Source organism: Haemaphysalis longicornis, unplaced genomic scaffold (genome assembly GCF_048455015.1).
Source record: "Haemaphysalis longicornis isolate Haplotype H1 unplaced genomic scaffold, Haemaphysalis longicornis Haplotype H1 scaffold_7, whole genome shotgun sequence".
Lineage (NCBI taxonomy): Eukaryota > Metazoa > Arthropoda > Arachnida > Ixodida > Ixodidae > Haemaphysalis > Haemaphysalis longicornis.
The window spans coordinates 36831099-36853290 of NW_027526422.1; positions in this window are offsets into that span (position 1 = coordinate 36831099).

Below are 22192 nucleotides of genomic sequence, written 5' to 3' on the forward strand. Positions count from 1 at the left end.
TAGGCACCGCACATTGTTACTTTTTTGTAGCGTAAGCTACACTGGCCGAGGTTGAACAGTTTCGCGTGGCTTCTGGAGAGCCGCGCTGCGCATGCGCGAGGAGCAGTGACGCGTCTCACGGCGCACAGCTGGCGCACAGCTGGCGCGCCCGAGCCGCCGTCACCGCCGCCACCGCGATTGGACTGGATTAAATTGGATTGGATTAGATTGGATTGTATTTGGATTTGATTCGATTTGGATTGGATTGGAAATCGTTTCAGCAGCAGTAAGCATGATAATCAGCTAATCCTAGACGACCAGGAAAGCTAAGAATAACCAGCTGAACCTTAGCTTACGCTACGTATATTCTGGAATATCCGAGCTAAGCCACTGCTAATTTTTTTCTATCAGCGCAGCTAGCACAGCGGTTATGCTGCGTAGCGGAACACCGCCGCGGCACCTACCACACCGCTGCACCGTTTGTTTGCTGGCCTTCCCAGCTCACGTTCGCCCATTACAAGTTCACAAAAATAAGCGAACACGACGAGGAGGAGGGGTTCCCAAACCAGGAGAGAAGATGACGGACCCACCAAAGTAAAGGCAAGGAAGAAAGAAGCTAAGGAGCTATTCGAGCGCCGGGGAGGCCTGCGTTACTTGTTCGGTCGGTGGGTCGCCGAGGGAGAGGAACGGCTGTCTCGACTGACCTGCATTGACGACGTCTCCGGAGAGACCACCTCTGCTTCCGGCTGCGAGGAGGGAAGTCTCTCCCGCGTCAGCGTGCCCTGAGCGCGCTGCGAAGAACTGTTTTGCCGTCTGCGGTCGCCCTTCGTGTTTGGGAACGTGGTCGGGTCCGCTCGCTCCTGTTATCACGGTGACGCACGGAGCAGGCACACACACGTGGTGTGCGTTGGGGGACTGACTAGGAATGCGGCCGGTCAGGCGGTGAGGTTGTTTGGCCCGCTGTGTGTGGCAGGCGGTCTTGGATATTCTATACGCAACGCGGACGCGGCTGATCCGCAGCGAGCAATTGCGCTGGCGCCCTTTTGTGCGGGCATCTTTGACGCGTGTAGCGGGAGCCAAATTAGACTCATGTACAGGGGGCAGGTGCAGCTGTTGACAGCTGGATATGAAGTGACGGTAGAGAGATACGGCTCAGCCAGGAGAACAGCAAGTAACAGCATGATGGGGCGGGAAGTCGGGAGAGGGAGAACCAAGTTACGGGGCCATCCAAGATTCTTCTTATCAATGCGCGAGCATCCCTTTTGTTTGAGATGTAATTTGTTTGAGATGTAAAAGCATGCACGTGGGTGCATATGTTGCGGCCACTGCCAACGGGAATAGGTGGATCTTTCTCGAGCCTCTGACGGCTGCCGTCGTCGGCACAGGCCAATCCCCTTGAGTGGCGATAGGGGAGAACTCTGGGTGGGTATGTTTTGTCAAGGTTTATGTTTTTCTGGGGGGTCAAATTCAAGATTTTGTCAAGGTCAGGGTTTTGGGCAACTTCAAATTTCCCCTTCACGCAATATCATGCACCGCGGTATGTAGCATGTAGCGTTTGTAGCAACGCGCGCTGCGCGGACATCCCGTCCAAGGCTTTGCTTAAAGAGGACATCTAAGGCCGACGCAGTCTGTGAGACACAGACGTCTTAAGCAGAAAGACACAGGTTCAACGCCAGTTCCGGTAGCGTTTTTGTCCAAAAGCACTTCTACCCTACGTCCGGTCGTCCACCCTCTTTCCCCTAACAGTCTCCAGAATTGTGGTAGCTCTTCATCATCGCCATCCCCATTACGATAGTAAAAAGAAGTCTTAGCGACGGCGTCACCGTTGCTCGACGTTAGGGCTGCCAAACGTGAATTTGACGCACAGGACTAGCGAAGATGATTGGAAAAGGTTCTTAGCCATAGTCACGTCAATGACGCTTTCGCGCCAACATATTAAGCCATAAAAATTTTTACATTCCTTTCCCCAAAATTTGCTCCCTTGGGATTTTCCCATCGTCTTGATTACCTCCCAGCACAGGATCTTGTTATGTCTTGGCCAATCCCCCGGAGTGTGTACGCGCCATTCTATATTCGCTCCAACCAACCCGAGAAGAATACAAACAAACCCATTCCCACTCAAATTATGGCTGGCACTTATTTTCCCAGACAGATTTAGTGAGGACTGTTTTAAATGCAGCGAAAAAGCCACCATTCTCCACAGCGTATGGAACCGCCCAGTTACATGGCAAACCTAGCGCAATACCACACCTCCTTCGCAAGAAACATGGGAGGCGACCCTGGCCAGCTAGGCCTTGGATTACCAGCGCCAGCTGATCGACAGGGCCTGGGCCGGGGCACAAGCTTCTGGGGCCCTGGAAAGAAGACTCCATCCAAAATTCTCCCTTTAATCCCTTCCCATACCTCCATAAAGTTTTACTGAATTGAAGTGATCAACCAACGCGAGCGTAGACTCCCCTTCATCTCGAATCAAGCTAGCCGATAGTCACACACACCACCAGATATGTATTAAGCAACGCTTTGCGATGTTTACTACGAAGAAAACCTTCGCGGACCACTTCATCGGCTTGTTGATTCCCTGTGACGCCACTGTGACCAGATACCCATTGCGATTTATATTGTATCCTGCAATGCAGGCGAGGTGGTGGAGGCAGGAGATATCGTTGTCTGCCATATGGAAGGGGAAGACTTGCTCCAGAGGCTTCTACTATGGCGCACCGCTTTGCAGTAGCTGAAAGTATGCGGTCAAGGTGTTACGAACAAAATATATACCACTGGTCCATGCACGAGACTGACCCGGAGTTAAAATCGAGACTTCCCCGAAGACAGCCCAGAAATATTATACCATCGCCTACGACTGACTTCAGCTTACACCAGCAGTCACATTTTTCGCAGTGGACTAACGACTGCGACTGGACTAACCCCTACTGCGACATTTGTTGTTTCATATAAACAGTTTAGCGCATTTTATTAGAATTTGCGGACTCCGTGACACCAAGACCGCTGTTCTTCTAGGGCAGTGAGCGGACGAGAAACGCTGGCCTCGCTCCTTTCAGAAACAGCGCCAGTTAAACGTGTGTTCGTGCCACGTCTGTAACACGGGAAATCCTGTTTAGCCCGCCTAGATAACCCACCTGGACACACATACAGAATACGGCTTTAAAAGGTGAAAGTAATTAAAAAAATAAAACAATTTCCGACCCTGTCTTCATGACGTGACAGCAAAAAAAAAAAAAAAAAGAAGAAGAAGAAGAAGAACAACAACAACAAAACAAACTGAGAGACATCGAACTCCAAGTCTGACTTATTCTTTTTTTTCCTTCTGTAAAGCCCACCATCCGATTAACGGATCAATGAATAGATTAATGTCTGCCAAATAATCGTATCAAAATTTTTAATTGACTATTCCAAAACCATGAACTTAGGCCTTGAAGCAGCGCCCAGCTCTGAAAAGTTTGTTCTGCTATTTCGATGACATTGGTCTCATTTCGAAATTGTGAATTCTGTGACGCAAGCTAAGAAATAGTCCACTATCATGCGCCAAGCCCTCGCGAGTCTTTATTTATATTTTTTTCATCCTGGCCACCTCCTCCTTGGAACTTTTAAAGACGATAGTCTTTCTTGGGCTACTTAAACGCAGAAATTTTGGTCTGTCTGTCTGTCTGTCTGTCTGTCTGTCTGTCTGTCTGTCTGTCTGTCTGTCTGTCCGTCCGTCTGTGACTCGATTCAGCCACCCGGCCAAAGTGAAACAACAGAAACTGCGCAATAGTCCTATATAGCCACAGACAAATCTAAACGTCTGATTCTGGTGCCAACGTTTTAAATTCAAGGTCGCCCTTTCAGACACGCACAAGACGCCCATCCGTAATTTCATTGCACCATGGCATCTACGTGCTATATCATGCGACTTGTCATTCGTGCAAGTAGAAAAAAATAGGGTGCCCAGGAGTGCGATTCTGCAGCACTTCCTGTTTCATGCCGGACAAGTACAGGTGCACAGAGTTCTGTAGTGATGCGTCGAAAACTGCTTCCAGTGTCTCATGTTCGGCGCACGGACCAAACTTTAGCGTGCCTAAAACAATGAATTTTGATTTGATTGATTGATTGTAGGGGTTAACGCGCCGACGAAACGCAGGCGATGAGGCGCGCCGTAGTGGAGGGCTCCGGATTAATTTTGACCACCTGGGGATCTTTAACGTGCGCCGAAATCTCGTACACACGGGCGTTTTTGCTTTTCGCCTCCATCAGAAAAGCGGCCGCCGCAAACAATGAATTTTCATAACAGTATTTACACGGCAGAAGCGTACGGCATATTATCGGTTTCAAATCACATCATCCAAAATAAAATTCCCAAGTCCATCGTGTACACAGATTCTCTAAGCGTTCTGCAGGCACTGTCATCAAGAAAGCCTTCGAGAAACTATATAATCAATCTTCTTTTAAAGGTTATTATGACTGCATACGCCTCAAACCTTGAAGTAACTATATATATGCTGGGTTCCAGGGCACTGTGGAATCGCTGGCAAATGGCTGCTGCCGCTTCCCTCATGAATACAGTTGACATAACAACATTAACTTACACGGACCTCAAGACCATGTTCAAAATATTCCCTGTAACGTCCTACTTGCGCCGCGCGGAGAAACATCCGGCTACGGTGATAAGGCACAGCGACAACTTCCGGTGCCGTTCTTAAGTTGTCACGAGGTATAGCATTTATACACCATTTTCCATAAGCAGCCGAGATTCGAGAAAGGAGGAAAATACTCGCAAAGCAGTTCTCTCGGCGGACCGCGCGCCTTCCGCTTCCGGCGGACCAGCGTTGCCTGTGCGCGCTGGGCTGTTAACATCGCTCGGCGCGGTGTGCTCTGCTGCGTAGTACAAGAGGCGCCAAGCCCTCGCGAGTCTTTATTTATATTTTTTTCATCCTGGCCACCTCCTCCTTGGAACTTTGAGCTTATGAGCTTTGAGCACCATGAGCTTAGTTTTTTGGGGGGGAATTTTCAACTGTTTTAGCCAATGCTGTGATGCCGTTCAAGGCGTAAACGTCGCTTGGTCGGCGCTGTGCGGTGGTGGGTTAGGGAACAACCAGAGAAAGCGAGAAAAAGTCGCCGACAGCCCTGCACGACACTGCCTGGAGAAAATGCGGTGCGCGGTTGCGACGTGTTTTTTGCTGCATCGCTTCCCAACGGACACCGAGTTGAGATATCGGTGGACGGCATTCATAAACCGCAACGACTTTGTATTAGCGACCAATTCTAAGGTTTGTTCGGTGCACTTCTTGGACGGCAAGCAGACGGAGCAAGATCCATTAATCACACGCAAAACTGCGACATGGGCGACAAAATGGAACCCATTTTAGAAGTAACTTTATTCTTTACAGTACAAAATTTATTGATTAACTGATTGATTATGCGGTTTGAAGCGCCGACGCTTCACGGGCGATGAGGCGCGCCGAAGTGGAGGGCTCCTAATTAATTTTGACCACCTGGGGATCCTATGTATGTCAGTGTTAACCGGTTGCTATACGTGGTATCCCTCTGACCATACCATTGGACTCCCCCCAAGCCCATTCAGTATTATCATCAATATTGAGACCGTCGTCGTCATCATCACCGTCGCCAACCACGCGCGATACTGTCGCGTGGAACGTGCCACAAGACCGTTCGGTGCACCGCGAAGGAGCATCCTCAGCTCGCCTTCTGCTAGTCATTCAGCAACGCCATGCCCAGCGCAACTCCTGGGGGGAAACCTATGAAGGCTACCAGCTCTGGACGCTCAACGCCGAGGCAGGCAGTAGCCAATACGGCGAAGACAGGAAAAAACGCCGTCCCTCCCGCCGAAAGGACTACAGGCGGTCCTGGTACGAACGACGCTGAAACCACTCCCGAAACAACCAAAACGCGTCGTCGACGCCGCAGAAACGAGGCCTTCTCAAGCCCCTCGTCGTCAAAATCGAGCCTTTCGTCGAGGCCCAGCGAAAAAACCCCCGAGGACACCGCCGCGATCGACGCACCTGCCGACGACGCACTCCAGGCGTCGCAACCACAGAGCAAGCTGCCTCGCGCGCCGACCAAGGTAGGGTGTTTAGCCACCCTAACCAAGGGGGCACCGAGGACCTCCTCCGCCGCGGATGATCCCGAATCGCCATCGCTGGCCGCTAGCGCCACCGGCGCCCCTCCTACACTGGCAACGGCTGCTGACTCTGTGGGGCCTTTCACGGCTGCCGTACTTGGCGGTAGAAAGGCTTCTGAGCAGCAGGTGGTCGGGTCTGCTCAGCCGCAAGGAGCGGCAGTCAGTCCCGAGGCTCCAGTGGAAGGCGTGCCCAACAAGGCTGCCACCATGGTCCGTCCTTCGCCCGAGAAGCCGACTGCAGAGGCTTGGCCGGAATCCTGCTCAACTGGCCGTACTGCCGACGAAAAAATGTCAGGTTGGTGGACGGAGTTTTCTACTCATGTTCGTCAAGGAATAAATCGGAGAAAAGTACTCGGTTTCTAGCTTCGAACGTAAAGCACTGAATTTCTGTAGCGCCGTTTGCATACATAAACACTAAATGACACGAATGAAGTACAGCCTTTCCGTCACGTTTGAGACAAATCATTTGGCCAGCACCCAGCGTACGGAATGCACCCTGATAACATGCTAAACTTTAGCAGAGCAAGTGGTTAACCATGCGATCGCGCGTACCCCTTGAACTGTCATGTTGTATACGAAATCGTTGTTTATACCGTGTTTTACGCTACGCATTGTGTACCCTTCTTCCAAAGAATTTTGAGCAGCGCCCTGCCGCTAAAAATCATACCCATTGGTTATTTCTTCCTTGCGCCGTAAAGCAGCCAACGGCATGCACCGGAAATTCCCCAGGTCAAAAGCATATATAGAGGAAATAAAATGTTGTTGGGTCATCCGACGGTAAATGTAAACACTGCCCCAGCTTGAATTTGGCACTCTGCAAATACCATATTAGACAAAGAACAGACTTCAGCAATCCAAAAGAAACATCTATTATGGCTGCGTCTAATCTCACGGCAGCCGTGGGAATTACCTGCAGGAAATTCTCACGGCAGTGTCCATAAAAGCTGGCTGGCCTAATATGAGCTGAATAATATTGCGTCCAAACATAACCTAACATAACATAGCCTCACCGGACCTAGCGTAACCTAACCGAACGCGTCATGACCTATACCCAAATCCAGCCCAACTGCGACAAACCTAATCTAACCCAGCCGAACGACACAGAACACAATCTACATTAAACGTAATTCAACCAATTCTAGAAGTCCTATGCGTCGACCTCTTGATATAGTAAAAACAAGAGTAGAAAAACTATGAACAAAATCACAATGACCGAAAAATTCTGAAAGCTAAAAGAAATATCGCAAAGTCGGACTCAACCAGAGCCTTCTCGTTTAAAACCATGTACTATACCACAGCACCGATAGAATCTCAGGGTAGCGTTCTTAGCCATGAGAGGCGACTGCCGTGAGAAATTTCTGGTGGTAATTCTCACGGTTGCCGGTATAATAGACACTACCACCGATTATCACCAGAAAAAAAAGCAATGGGAGACCGTGCTGCTTATAGCGAGAACCCTGGCATCCAGCAGTGGGTCGTCCTGAGGGCCGAAGACGTCGCTAGGGGCATCTCGGCCATCGTCTGACACATCCGGGCCTTTCATGTGGACGTAATAAAGTTACTTCCTCCTCCTTAGAGGAAACGATGCTGGCAGACGTTCCCAAACACAGGCCTCGTTTGAATCAAGGCAAGCGGTAACCACGGCTGATCCGCGTAACTGAGGCAACGCGCACACTTCACCACCCCTTGTCCAACCCGCAGAGGGAGGTCCGACTCTCATTTTCTCGGTGAAAATTCACCATGCGTTCCCGCTTGTAAGAGGCCACGCGTCCAGCATCGCATTTCTCGATCTTCGTGTGCGTGCAGTGACCGAGAGGAGCCGCTCCCACGGCCAGCAACGCTCCCTGCCATTCTCAACCGGTGTGGCGGAGCGTGCTTTGCCACCAACCGCCTCTTCGGCATCCAACAAGCGGGGCGGCGCACTCCATCCCTCGGAGCTACAGGTTAGTGAATTAGTTGCTGGCTCATAACTCGCCGTGCCCGCTTAGGACTCGCCTGATGCAACGGTTCCAGTCAATCAACGACGCGGTACCGATCGTGTCTGGCTTTGGTCTTCTCCGAAAATGTAACTAACGTTGCGGCTAATGTACCCAAAGACATCTCAGTGTATCACCGCGAACGCCACTACACCAAACCACTAAAACCTGCGCCTATCGGGTCGGGAAACACCCTAGGCGCACGCCGCGGTGGATGCGACGCCCGCACAGGCGTCTCGGATGTTCCCATGGCCGCAGAAGTGCAGGTCACTCTAACAAGGTGTCCACTCCAAAAGACTCAAAGCAGTGTCACTGATATACTATGTCATGCGGCCGCACATCCACACGTTGACAACGGAGTGCGGCTGTGTACCTACTGCGCGCCTGTCACGTGTCCCTTTGTTCTAACGAAGTGTTCCGTGCCTCTCACAAAAGGCCCACATATCTCCACCGGACACTTCATATCGTTCTATCTCTTGCCATTGTAACTCATTCATGGCCCAGTGTTTAGCTGCTTAATCCATCTATCTGGCTGCCAACCTCCTTCCCCCGTCCCTCGGCACCTACTTTTACTCTACTCACCTGTTGTGGCTCCTCAGTACCACATGTACGACATCACACCTCTCCTATCTCCGAATGTGAGCTAGAGTGCCTTATACTACATGAGTTTAAAGGGGTCCTTCCGCCGATGCATGGATGTACATGTACCCAAATAAAGCAATGTATTTGCAATCTCCTCCCGCAAGAATTTTGTTAAAGCGATGAGTATTAGCTGAGAAATCGTAAATCAAAAACCGCGCATTATCGTCGCTCCGAGTTTCCTCCTCCTTTCGACTTACTCTCCGCTGTTGACGGCGCGCGAGCTTTGCCTCCCACCCATACAAAAATATTGTATGGTCGGCTATAGAAAATCCTTTTTATGGTCGTCTTTAGCTATTTGGCCCAATAATCTTTAGACTTTTCTATGGCTGTCTTTAGCGATTCGTATCGCCATTCCTATGGGTGTCTTTAGCTTCTTCTATAACCGGTTCTACGGCTGTCTTTAGCTATTCTTATCGACATTCCTATGGGTGTCTTTAGGTTCTTCTATAGCCGGTTATATGGTTGTCTTTAGCTATTCGTATCGACATTCCTATGGGTGTCTTTAGCGTCTTCTATAGCCGGTTCTGTGGTTGTCTTTAGATATTCGTATCGACATTCCTATGGGTGTCTTTAGCTTCTTCTATAGCTGTCTTTAGCTCTTCTTTCGATATCGCTATGGCTATAGAAGAATCTAAAGACACCCATAGGAATGTCGATAGGAATGGCTAAAGACAGCCATAGAAATGTCTAAAGATAATTGGGCCAAATAGCTAAAGACAACCATAAGAAGGTTTTTCAATAGCCGACCATACAATATTTTTGCATGAGCTGCAGCCAGAAGAGAATCACCACTACTTGAAACACAGCGACAGCAGCAGCCGCTGAGAAATTATTAGCACGCTTCCATGCCAGCATAGAGCCTTGCAGATCTCTAGAACTTGTCCTGTGGCACTTGGGTGCATTCTGTAATATATGTTCCGTGAACACTTCAGCGATATAGGGGGAGTGCGAGGTTGCGATTGCAAACACTTCGCCAGTTTCATTCACAAAAGGCTTAAACACAGGCATTCAAGGAAAGCAAAATCAAGAGGTTTATTCATTCCATTCATCACATAAATGGCTACTATCTACGCTACTTCACCACTAGTAAACAGTTGTTCACATACGCCGATCGAAAAACACAGCACACGCATTCCAACACTCTGGCTCACGCTTAAGTGACTCGCTCGACAGCCACACCACGCGGCACATTCCCCGCGAACGTCCGCCGAGACACAAATACCTACAGGTGCTGGGTAGTTCACAGAAAAGAAAGCGCTCAGAAGTCGTTCATTACACTCAGTACTCAACGCACACAGCTGCAAGTTCGGTGGCTAAAATGGAAATGCACTCTCAATAAAACAATGAAGATGGTCGCACACAATGCAATGATAAAAAAAACGCTTTTCCAAGTTCACTCAATTAGTTCCTTGTAAGTTTTCTCAGTTCGCGAAAAAATTATTTTTCTCACATCACCGCGGCCAAATCTTCACTTCTGTCTACGTTGCAGTGCCCATGTGGTGCAGGGTAGTTTAGAAAAGTATTCGTGAACACCAAAAAAAGTCCTGCATTTCTCGCACTATAGAGTCTCTTCAGTTCGTAAGATCACTCACCCTAGAGTTTTGCGTACGATGAAATTCCTGTCACAGTATCGCAGGTATCCATTTTCGCATGACTTGAAGTTGATGTTGAATTAATCGTAACACTGTCACCGTAAAACACCGAAATTCACGACACCAAAAAGCGACACATTTGCTTGGCGTCACACCATCTACACGAGCACATTGCCGACGAGTCGAAATTCCCAGCACCAGGCAACACGTGCCATGCCCGCGCACATGAGCAAGGAGACGAAATGTGGCTGACTGAGTACATCCAGGTATAAGCAGGTCCATCGCGATAGCAAATAGTGCGGAGATACGTTCCAATCTTTCGATCTTTTTCTAACCTGTTCGCTAGTAATAATTTTTTTGGTAAATGCAAGATCGCTTAACGTTTTGTTTTCTTCATCCGAAAAAGTTGTATCTGTTCTCAGTACATAAAAAAAATTGTCACTAGCATCGCTGCGCGCAGGAATACTAACACAGCGCGGGCAGCGCGGCCGTGTCCTTCGGTAAACATCACCAAAATCAGTATGCCAAACAAACAACAGAAAATAAAACAGGAAGCAGGGTTGTCTCCTCTGCCTTTTCATCGCTTCCCAGAATTTCCTCACCGCGCCTCCTTCGGTCAGGCGTGGGTCGCTCTCCCCCTTTCTCAATGACTAATCTGAAAGTGGGGTCCGCGGGAGAAAGAATGCGGTTGTTCGCAGCTTCCACCACATTTCTGAGAGAGCGTACCCGTGGGCCGCGAAAGTTATTTCCAATCTGCTTCGACGCTGTGAGGGCCGTTTTCAGAGAAGCCCGCTTTTGCACTTGACCGCGGCAGTGAAGGGCCACAGAGGAATAATTCTACGAAAGTATACGTCTTTCGGTCAACGTTCATTTGCAAGCTTTGCGGACGCGTAGTATCCAAAGTTGCAACCTGAATTTGAGCGTTAATCAGTAGCTTCTTTTAATTGTACTTTTCCCGTATTGTTGGTATAATAAGTACCTAACCTTATTGAACAAATACGTTCATATAACCAGCCGATCAACCTCATCATCGTTATCCAATCTGTGTTGTAGATGTAGCTAGGTAAATCATGAGTATATGAATTTCGCGTCATAAGTCATATTGAAACCAGCAGAATAGGATTTAATGGTTGCTGGAATTATACCTTTGTAGGCTAAGACTTTTCGATTAGCGGCTGGAAACTTGAAGCCTTATGTTACTATGTAGTTAGCTAAAGAAGCCTTTATGGAAGCAGGCTTGTAAGTTCTGCGCCAAACGCTTTCTTAATGCCAGCAAAATGTTGCTTAATTATCACACATCCAAATGTTTACAGTTATATATTGTACTGTACCCAGCCGCAGAAGCTTTTATGGCTGCCTCACTTTAGTTTAAAGCAAATTCTCTCCAATAGCTGGCAGAAGACATCCGTATGGTTCCAAGTTTGTAGACTTAGAGCTAAACAACTGCCCATAGCCAGCCAAATGAGCTTTTATGGCTTTCTCTCTATAGCTTTAGGACGAACTCTTTTCAATAGCTGGCAAAAGACAGCTGAATGGTTTGAAGTCTGTAGACTTAGAGCGAAACAACGGCCTATAGCCAGCCGAATGAGCTTTTATGGCTTTCTCTCTATAGCTTTAGGACGAACTCTTTTCAATAGCTGGCTAAAGACAGCTGAATGGTTTTGAGTCTGTAGACTTCAAGCTAAAAAATGGTCTATAGCCAGCCAAAAAAGCTTTGACGCGGCTGGTCTATAGAACTAAAGCCATACATATTTCTTTAGCTGGCTACAGTTACCTGAATAGCTGTGACTCTATAGACTAAACACACTAGGATGTTCTATAATCGTCTAAAGAGAATTGTATGGTTTACAGTCTTTAGTGCAGGATCTATAAAAACTTCAATAGCTGGCTATAGCCTAATTTATGCCTTTTTATGGGTGACCATAGAGACCCATAGGCGGCCATAGCTCACCATACATTTTTCAATAGACGCCCATAAGGCATTTTTGTATGGGCATGATGCTGCGCTCCGCAGCGGCGACGTACTTCCGCTATTGTGCTGCTCAGACTGTCGTCTGCTACGGGCAAGCTTTGTTGACACCATGAATCCCGCACTCTGCTCAAGGCTGGAAAAGCGAACGAAAAATCTGGCCGCATGTATGCGGCGGCCTGGCCTTGCCCTTTCGCGGTGTACGTTGCTGGCGGCACATGACTTTTTATCGGCGGCGAACTCGCAGCCGCACGGGGAGGGTCGTGCGCTCGTTCCTTTGATGCACCGCGCACTGTTTATCCAAAAAGCTGGTGCCGGGTCTTATTTTGCGGCGGTGGTAATTCCTGCCGGCGGCATGTGAAAAAGTCATATTAAACCGATAGAGAACCCGCGCACAAAACGCTTCAATCATGTGACCAGTTTTTAGGGACCTTAGACCAGTTCAGCTTGGGGCGACGCGTGGTGGAGAGCGGCAACGTTGGCAAAACGTGCTCCTCCGCGGCTCTGAGCTTTCTAGCGCTGGAGCGAGCGCCATTTCTTTGACAATCTCAAACATCGGTTGCTTTGGCAACAAGGCACAAACCTCTCCAGAAGTCAGTTACGGTTCCGTGATCCCGGTTCAGCTTGGGGCCCCACCTCGCGACATGTGGGCACTGCAGGCGTACCACCCACTCCCATTGGGAAGTGCGAGATGCGTTTGGCATTACAGGAGGCGATGGTGTGTGTGTTGTGGACGCCTTTGTTTCGCGATGAAATGCGACGTTGTGCTTCTACGGGTGGATAGTTCTTCCCATGGTCTGGATAATCTTTCTCGAGCGACGTACGACTCAACCTCGCATGGGGTATGTGCAGTGTGCGTGGCTAAAAGCCATCGGCTTGTGCGCCAGAGTTAAGTGACTTGCTGTTTGTCCCTGCAAATCGCGCGCGAGGTGAGTACCGAATTTACGACGGGCAGGAGGCAACCCATCCTCTGTCAATCGTGGTTCACACTTTCAACGCATGTTGTGACGTTGTGTTCGTTAGAAACGCATCTCTGGATTGTTTTGAAGTTGAATAAAATGTATGCGTCAAACCCGGGCATTCGGCTCAAGGCGTTTTATAAAGATCCCCAGGTGGTCAAAATTAATCCGGAGCCCTCCACTACGGCGCGCCTCATCGCCTGCGTTGCGTTGGCGCGTTAAACCCCACAATCAATCAATCAATCAATCAAGGCGTTCTCTGCGATTGCACGAAAGAAGTGCCACGGGGCTTCAACGCTTTCTTTATGGAACGTACTCAGGTTAGAGAATATCCATGTCGTGTTATGGCCGTGTTACATTCAATACAAACGGTTAGGCGTTTGTTTTACACTTGTTTCGTTTGTCGTAAAATGCCCAAGCACTCCGGAACTCCGCTGACGGATCAGCCGGCGAGCCGACGCTGAGCAGACGACTCATCTCTTTGCCGGAAGTGCGTGAAAAAGCTGCCCAATAGCAGGATGTCTAGCTCATGACGAACATCTGGGAATCGATGATGTAGACATGTGAAGATGGCGGCGTCCAAAAACACGAAGGAAAGGGTGAGAAAAAAACGACAAACTTTGCAACAAAAGTGTGAGCTTTCCGCTGCGCGTAAAAGAGTAATACTTGGCACAGAGGACGTTGACGACCCAATCTAACGGTTGCGCTAGTTCATTTAGTGTGCTCAAAATGCCTTTCAGGGCCCCTTTAATTCATGGCGTTCGCCTGCTATCCCCGGGCGTTGTGCCTGTAATCATCGTTTCCCTAACACTCTCTAGGCTGTCCTATAGGCACGCGAGGAACTAACAGTTCAGTACCTTGGTGAACGCGGTGTACATCGTATACCTGCAAGTGAGGCGCTTGACTATTGCGTGTTTCACGTGCGTAGGTAATGCCACTGCGTAAGAATTCACTGCGCTGCAATCATGTAGCGTGTCTTCTTGGTAGTGTGAGGTGCAAAGGAGAGTCGGAAGAGGAAGTTAGGGCGGAAATAACTGACATAGAATCTGATAATATCGGGATTTCTGTTCCATGTTGCAGTATTTCATATTATATATATATATATATATATATATATATATATATATATATATATATATATATATATATATATATATATATATATATATATATATATATATATATATATATATATATATATATATATATATATAGAGAGAGAGAGAGAGAGAGAGAGAGAGAGAGAGCCCTATGGCTAAAAATTCTGCCATAAAAATTGGTGTGTCGTCCGGGATTCGTAGCAAATAAATCCAGTCTTGAGATTGAGAAAAAATTCCAATTTCAGCTTTCTCGGCATTTTTGGAAGCATCAGCATAAGTCACGGAAGACGCAGGGTACTTCGATAAATACTCCTTTAAAAGAAAACCGACCCACCAGTTTTCAAGCAGAGCGCTCCATAAAACTGGGCAATCTCAGCAGAAGTCAAAACTTCGGATGAATGTGACTGCTTTGGGTCACCCTACGGATTGTTTGCCACGAACTCATAGAGCGCTATTCTATTTTGAGAATCCGTAAGGATCGGCTTGCTGCTTGGCAGCAACTTTGTACTTCCTCTTCTACATCGCCCTTAGTTTCGCACGCCTCATCGCCCCCTGAACCATGACATTTGCCCGGTAGGTTATCTTGTCAGGAGGCACCTCGTACAAGCAACTCTCAGGACAGACTACGCCCGTCAAACTGGACACTCGCATCAGTGCAAAGTTTTGCTGCGTAACAGTAGTTCGCGTCAATAGCCAACACATTTTTCTGAGACAAAAGTGGTACGCGATACTCCAAAAGTGAGTGGTCGCTCGATAGCGACATATAGGAATTTGGCAACGTAGCTGCACGGCACACCGATACCACAAAACACTCCCGCACAGATTGCGTTTGTTTATTGCGCTGCCACAACGCACCGAAAGCACAAGCTAAGGCTTGCTATATGACTTCTTCCAGGCTCGCCTTCAAAGTCTCCTGGCCGCATCACCAAAGATACCGGCAGTTCCTTTCAGCTGGACGACGATAGCGACTGTGGTCCTGTTACCGCTTGCGTTGCTGCAGATCTTCTTGCTGACGCTGTGGATGATCTTGCCAACCAAGGACGGCCACGGGGATGAGACTGTGTGCAAGACAGCCGACTGCATCGGCCATGCTCGAATCCTCAATATCAACAGCAGCCACCGTCCGTCGGCCTGCGAGGACTTCGGCCTCTTTGTCTGCTCAGCATGGGAGAGAAAGTACGCACGTGTAATCGACACCATTGCGGCAGAGTCCCTGGTGAACTGGGGCGAGGGCTTGGAGGAGATGAGTGAAAGAGTCCACTACGAGGAGGTCCTTCTCAACCGACCCTTCACAATGATGCGGGTGTGCCTCAGCAGGCACGGTGGCGACGATGACTGCGCGAAAAGCCTCGTCGCTTTTGTGAACAGCACGGACTTCGCGTGGCCCACCGAAGGCGGAGCCGAGTTGGGGATGGTTACCTATGGCCGCGCACTGAGAATGGTTCTCGAGCTGGCCGTCCTCTGGGCTGTGCCTCTCTGGTTCCGCGTCAAGCTGCTGCCGGTGAATCGAAGCGCGCGTCGGAACCGCGCCGTTGTTATTGGCCCGTCCACTATACCGCGCGTCTGGAACGAAGTCCACGCACAAATTACGCAATACGACGACGCGTACCCACTCTACGTGGAATTATACTCGAGCTTTTTTGAACAACGGCGCCCCTCGACGCGTTTCGAGTCGTTCCTTAGAGGAAGCGCCACCATCCAGAAGGACGTATTCGGGAACTTCAGCTCGCGCGTCTACGGTTTGCGCATCCGACCGAAGCTGGTGGAAATGCGAAGCTTACCTGCCCTGGTGCGAAAGATAGCTGTCGAGGACTGGGTAGACCCCCTCCAGTCAATCTACGGAGCTTCTTCACCCATCGCGGCACAGGATATACTGCTGGCCACGAACGGAGATCTTCTAACTGGGTTGGACACCCTCACTGTCTACTACACACCAGAGCAGCTTTACTTCCACACAATGTGGGCGTTCCTACAGGCTCTCGGATGCTTGGTGAGCAACCATTTGTTTTCTGTTTTTAACAGCTACGAAGCGGGCAAGATAATTAACCGGTTCGTTTGCGTCGAACAGGTGGACACGACGTACAGCGTTCTTCTCGCCGCCATTAACAAGGCGCAATACACGAGTCGTGAGCAGATTTCCATCTTAGCACACCTGGAAAATGTCCGCTCGGTTGCCTCGGAGAAGCTTCGGTCGTACTCAAAGCTTAACAACACGCTGATTAATGCGTTGGCCAATCTAGTTGAAGGAATGTCGACTGTCATCTGGCCCGAAGACGACTTTGGTAGTCCCGGCGGCTTCGAGCGCTACTATGGCCCAGCTTACAATGGAACCGGCGGTGTCTTCGGCGAGTGGCATTGGAGCCGGCTGCAACTGCAACACGCCCTTACCCATGAAGACCGCCAGGTTGATGTCGCTAAGGTATATCAAATATACCCAGATCAGATTTTTTCATACAACCCTGTTTTGAACGTCATGTCTGTAGCAGTTGCCGCTTTGGCACCTCCACATTTCTACAGTAAAGGCACAAGCGCCATGACGTACGGTGGACTGGGTTACGCGTACGCGAAAGCGATATTCGAAGCACTCGAGACAATGACGGATCTTCTTCATGGTGGGGCCGTGACTCAGCCGTTTGATGCATCGGAGACGGCAGCATTTTGGAACGGTTCGTGGTGCCCTGTTGCTGGTTACGAGGAGTGGCTGTGCCCGCAGTTGCCGGCTCTTATCGTTGCGTACGAAACTTACGTCCGGTTTAGAAACGTGTCCTCTGATCTACCGCTCAAAGGCTTGGAGAGCTATAGCCCTGAGCAAGTTTTCTTCTTCACCTTCTGCCACGTTAGCTGCCATATCGGTCCTCTGAAGGCGAAGGTATCTGAACAGTGTCACAGTGCTGCGAAACATTTCAAGCCCTTTTCCAAGGCATTTTCCTGTCGTCGTGAATCCGCGATGAACAGTTACGTTTGACGTCAATAATAGCGATGCTTTGCGTATTATCCGGGGGGTTTCGTGTTGAATGATTTTCATACAGATATACACTAATTGACGCTGCCTGTTGTCACAACGTGCTCTCTAGAGCTAAATAAATGATCTATCGATTTCACGCAGCCCGTAGATTTGCAAGTGTGACTCCATAGGTGGGTGTGTGACCTCGCATCTAAATTGTCCGCATACATGCGATCCACATGCGTAGGCGGGAGTTATGATTAAGGCTCGATATTTACTGTTAGTGCGCTGTCTGTCTTTCTGAGGTGCGCTCCAAGGAATGTTTTGTCTTTTTTTTAAAGCAGAGCTTTCTATGTCTCACTGATTGCGATGTTACGCCGAAAAACACTGCCGGAGATCACTCCTTACGCAATGGGGAGGGGGGCGTCTCGTGATGATGATGGTCATAATGAGACTCGAAACAGAAAAGCCAACTTTTGCACAATGGGAGGCCACATGATGATGACGATGAAACGCGAGGCTGTCTCCAATAAAATTGCAAAGTTCACAATCTAATAATTCAAGGTCAAAATCAACAACGCTGAGCTAACCAAATGAGCACATTCAGATGGCTAAATCACGAGTTAAAAACCCGCATTTCCCCGAGGGGAAGAATGTGAAAGTGCGAATGCACGAGTTGAATTTGCGCGGTTCGGCAATGTTCGCGAAAGAGAGATCACACACACACACAACTACAAAGAAAGAAAGATGCATTTATTCACAGACACCTATTTGTGTTGTCGTTGTACTTTATTGCTAGAGCGGATCTCAGCTTTGAAATTTCGTGTCAGTACTCCTTTAAGCGGGTGCATTAGCCCTTCTCACGCCCGATTCCTGGCCAATCCCCCACGTGGGTATGTGCCATGTCAGCGGCCAGGCAGCGGGCGCCCATCTCCCCCCGTTGCCAAGGAAGACGAGGAGATTACTGGCCAATCCCCCACGTGGGTATGCTATGCGGACATCGCCGGTGGACGCAGGTTCAGGGTCGCTTAAGAAGTGCATTCGCACTTAAAACCAAAACAACGCATTCGCTTAGCTCATGCAGCGTTGTCGTAGATTCAGACTTAGGCTGATTGCATTGCGGACTTTGCATGCGTACTGGAGAAAGCTTCGCGTTTCATCATCGTCGTCATCATAATCATCATCATCACCACCATCATCATGCAATAATCATCGTCGTTATCATCCTCATCATGTACCATGCCATTGTGAAAAGTTGACTTTCCTGCTTCGCGTTTTATCCTTATCGTCATATGTCCTCACATTGGGTAAAGAGTGCTATCCTGCAGTGCGTGGCCATGGTACGCCGGTACCAGAATGCGGAGTGGTTTAGAAGCAGAACACATTGTTGGGAATGTTGGCGCGTATACACTTGTTCCATAAATTAAGGTGCTAACCGGTTTGTGCCTTGTGACCTCGGGGTGGTTTACGAGACACCCGTGTCATGCGGCAAGGCCTATATCGGCCAGACGGCTAGATACGTGGGCGGCGGGGAAGGCGAGCTATAGACGCGCGCGCATAAATTTGCACGCATTGCGAAAAGCGCGAGTGCGGGCCTTTCTTCGAGCAGATTGGCAGAATCGAGAACAGCGTGGCTCGGGAACTGTTCGAAGCCTTTTACACCAAGAAAAACTGCGATCTGCAGTGCATCCTGTGCTCCCTCGCGGCAACGAGATGGCGCATTTAAAAGCTTAAATTTGCTTTGATATATGTGCCCCTTTCATCTTTTTGGTTTGCGGGCCCAGCTGCGCATGCTACGATTGTTTGACGACGCTTCGAATAAAATCAGCTTTAGAGCGAAAGTTTGTCCTGTCCTGCTTCTACTGTGTCGTCGTGTTTATCGCGCTCGAATTTTTAGAAACAGAATAGAAGCAGTTTCTTGTGCATTGAAATAACAGTATAATATTTGCCTTCGCGTAAGGTCTTGCAGAAGTATATATTGGCTCAAAACACGCATTCTGTCAGTTAACTCATGTGTTCTGTTTTTGCCGTCTGGCCGTGCCCGGGTCTGTTATCCTTGCCTTTTGTATGCCCCGTAAGCTATCTCATTTTATAAAGAGAGATTATCGCCCTGTCGTCCCTCGACAAGGATGTTCTACTGTGATTGCCGGTGTACGCGATCGGATTCGATGATTGTAGAGAATGAGTGGTGGCGAATCGAATGATCGATTCGCCACGTTGTTGACTGCTTCGTCGCCTCTTCTGTAACCTTTGAGTTCTTGGCGGAGCACAGCTTCGCTCCAGCAAACTGTTCCTTGAAGAAACCTGCACCATCCTGGCTACGCGACAATATGCAGTGGGTCTGTTTTGAGCTACTCCAGGCGTAATCAATCCAATTTTGTAGCGTGAGCTACACTGGCCGAAGTTGAGTAGTTTCGTGTGGCTCCTGAAGAGCCGTGCTGCGCATGCGCGAGGAGCAGTGACGTCACACGGCGCCAAGAACGTTGCTCGCTGCCCGGCATCTCTCACACCCCACGCGCCCAGCGTCTTCGCCGACCTCCGTTCCGCACGTGGCGACCCGGTACACTTGATGATCATGCGAGGGGTGGCCGGGTGTGGAAGCGATGGCTCGTGCGTCGCAACAACACTGGCGTGCGCCTGTGGAACCAGCTTAGCTTTGGGGCAATTGGTGACGCTGCACTGTAGCCGCTTGATAAATATACATGTGTCACATAATGCGTACACCGTGTGTGTGCCATTGAAGTAGCACCAAGCATGATAATCAAGCATGATAATCCTAGACAACCAGGAAAGCTAAGAATAACCATCTGAAGCTTAGCTCACGCTACGTATATCCTGGCATAGCCGAGCTAAGCCACTGGTAATTTTTTTTCTATGCTTGGCGTGTCTCGAACGCCACCAGAAAGTACAACCAAAAGCACGTTAATCGGCTTCCTCATCAGCCTATCTATGCCCACTGCAGGGCAAATGCTTGTCAATGCGTAAATGTGGGCTAGTTGGTTCGAACTGTGAAACATGGTTAAGTAGCGCAGTAAGGACGGGAAAAAAGTAGAGACCACACGGGACTAGCGCTAGTCCTGTATGGTCTCTACTTTTGTCCCGTCCTTACTGCGCTACTTAACCATGTTTCACAGGGCAAATGCCTCTCCCATAGACCTCCAATTATACCGGTCCTGTGGTAACTGCGACCAATCTATCCCCGCAAACCCATGGGTTTGCGGGGATAGATTGGTCGCAGCGTGGCGGGGAGGTGCAGAAAGTTAGCTGCAGCTAACTTTCTGCACCTCCCCGCCACGCTTGCTTTCTCTAGGGATCCACTCTGTTGGCCTTAAAGGAGCCATGAAGAGAAAACACAAATTTGGTTCATTCGAAAGATTGCCTCGTTAGAACCATACTGACACCACTTTTAACACAAACTTGGCTCAAATAAGCTACATAATTAGGAAAAAAGGAAATGACCATGCGACCCACAAGCTCATTTCCCGCAACAGAACCTATGATGTCACACGAGAATTCTCTGCGATTGGCGGAGGCCGGCAAAAGCAAACGCAATAGGCAGGGCTTACCAGTTTGCATAGTGAGCTATATGCCCGTTAAACATACTGCACATTCCTTTTATGACACTAAGAACGGTGGAGTAAACGGTTGAAGTTCCGAATAAACACGCAAGCGTGTACGCCAATGCGTACGAAACTACCGCCAGCCGAACTCGACATCTCGCCGTCACCACCGTCGCGCAGACGAATTTTCGGGTTCGAGGCTCTTCGGGGCCAACGAACCGTCCCAGCACGCACAGCCGCGACCTTGCTTGGTATCGTAATCCCTTCACAGGAGGTTGGCCGTCATATCGCCAACCAGCAAAGGTAAAAATAGAAACGAGAGGAGTAAGGAACAGCAGCAGTGACAGTCGTCGCAGTTTCGGAATGGTGTTGGCTTGCTGCTATTGTTAGGAGCTCGTTTCCAGTTTACAACCACTGAAAACTTCAGTTTGTTCGAGTACTTTACAATGAAATTTCGTTGCTACGTTTTGAAATGCCCATGTAGTACGGGCAAATCGTCGAGGGAGTGCGACATCCCCGCCGGTGAGGAGATCTTTCATGTGCTGCCCAACGACGAACCTCGGCGTAGCAAGTGGCTACGTTTTGTGAACTTTGCAAACGGAGGAGAAAGAGAGCTAAAGGAAGTACGAGTGTGCCCACTTCATTTCCGAGGAAGTGATTACAGCACGGACCCTTACGTTAGCTCACTCCTGGGACATGGTGGCGCTCGTCGCCGACTTCGTCAAATCGCCGTCAAAGCGCTCTGACCTTGGGGGAAAAAATGCCGTATACACCGTGCATTGACGCTCGTATCTTTCTGGTCGAAGCAGAGAGCTCGCGCGAACGGCTTTCCATACACGACACCGGCCAACTGGCATAAGCGATACTGCTACTGAAGTTGAACTATTATTAACCGTAATAAAAATACGGCACATACGTACCCGTCTGTATTCGTCCGTTGCGACGGAGCTGACGAGGCAGCGGTGCCGACGGCTGGGCGTTCGTCTGTTGTGGCTATCGCGGAATGGTCGCTTTTCGGTCCATCCGCGTATCCCACAACTCCAGCCGCTCGTGCACTTAGAAGCATTGAGCGTTCAAATGGTGTGAGGTTGTTAAATGCAAGCCCGAGCTTCTCGGCGAGAGTTTTGTTTTCCGGATCAAGCGATTCCATGACTAGGGCTGCGGGTGCACTAGGTTTTACTAGTATTTTTAAAATGGCCGCCGTCTCGGTTTCGGCACGAGTTCTGGTTCCTGTTTGATTCCCGCGTGTGGGTGCTATATGGAGTCGACATACTAAGTATCTGTTTCATGGACCGGCTCGTATGACGGTATTGTTTACGTCACGAAATGTGCAATTTG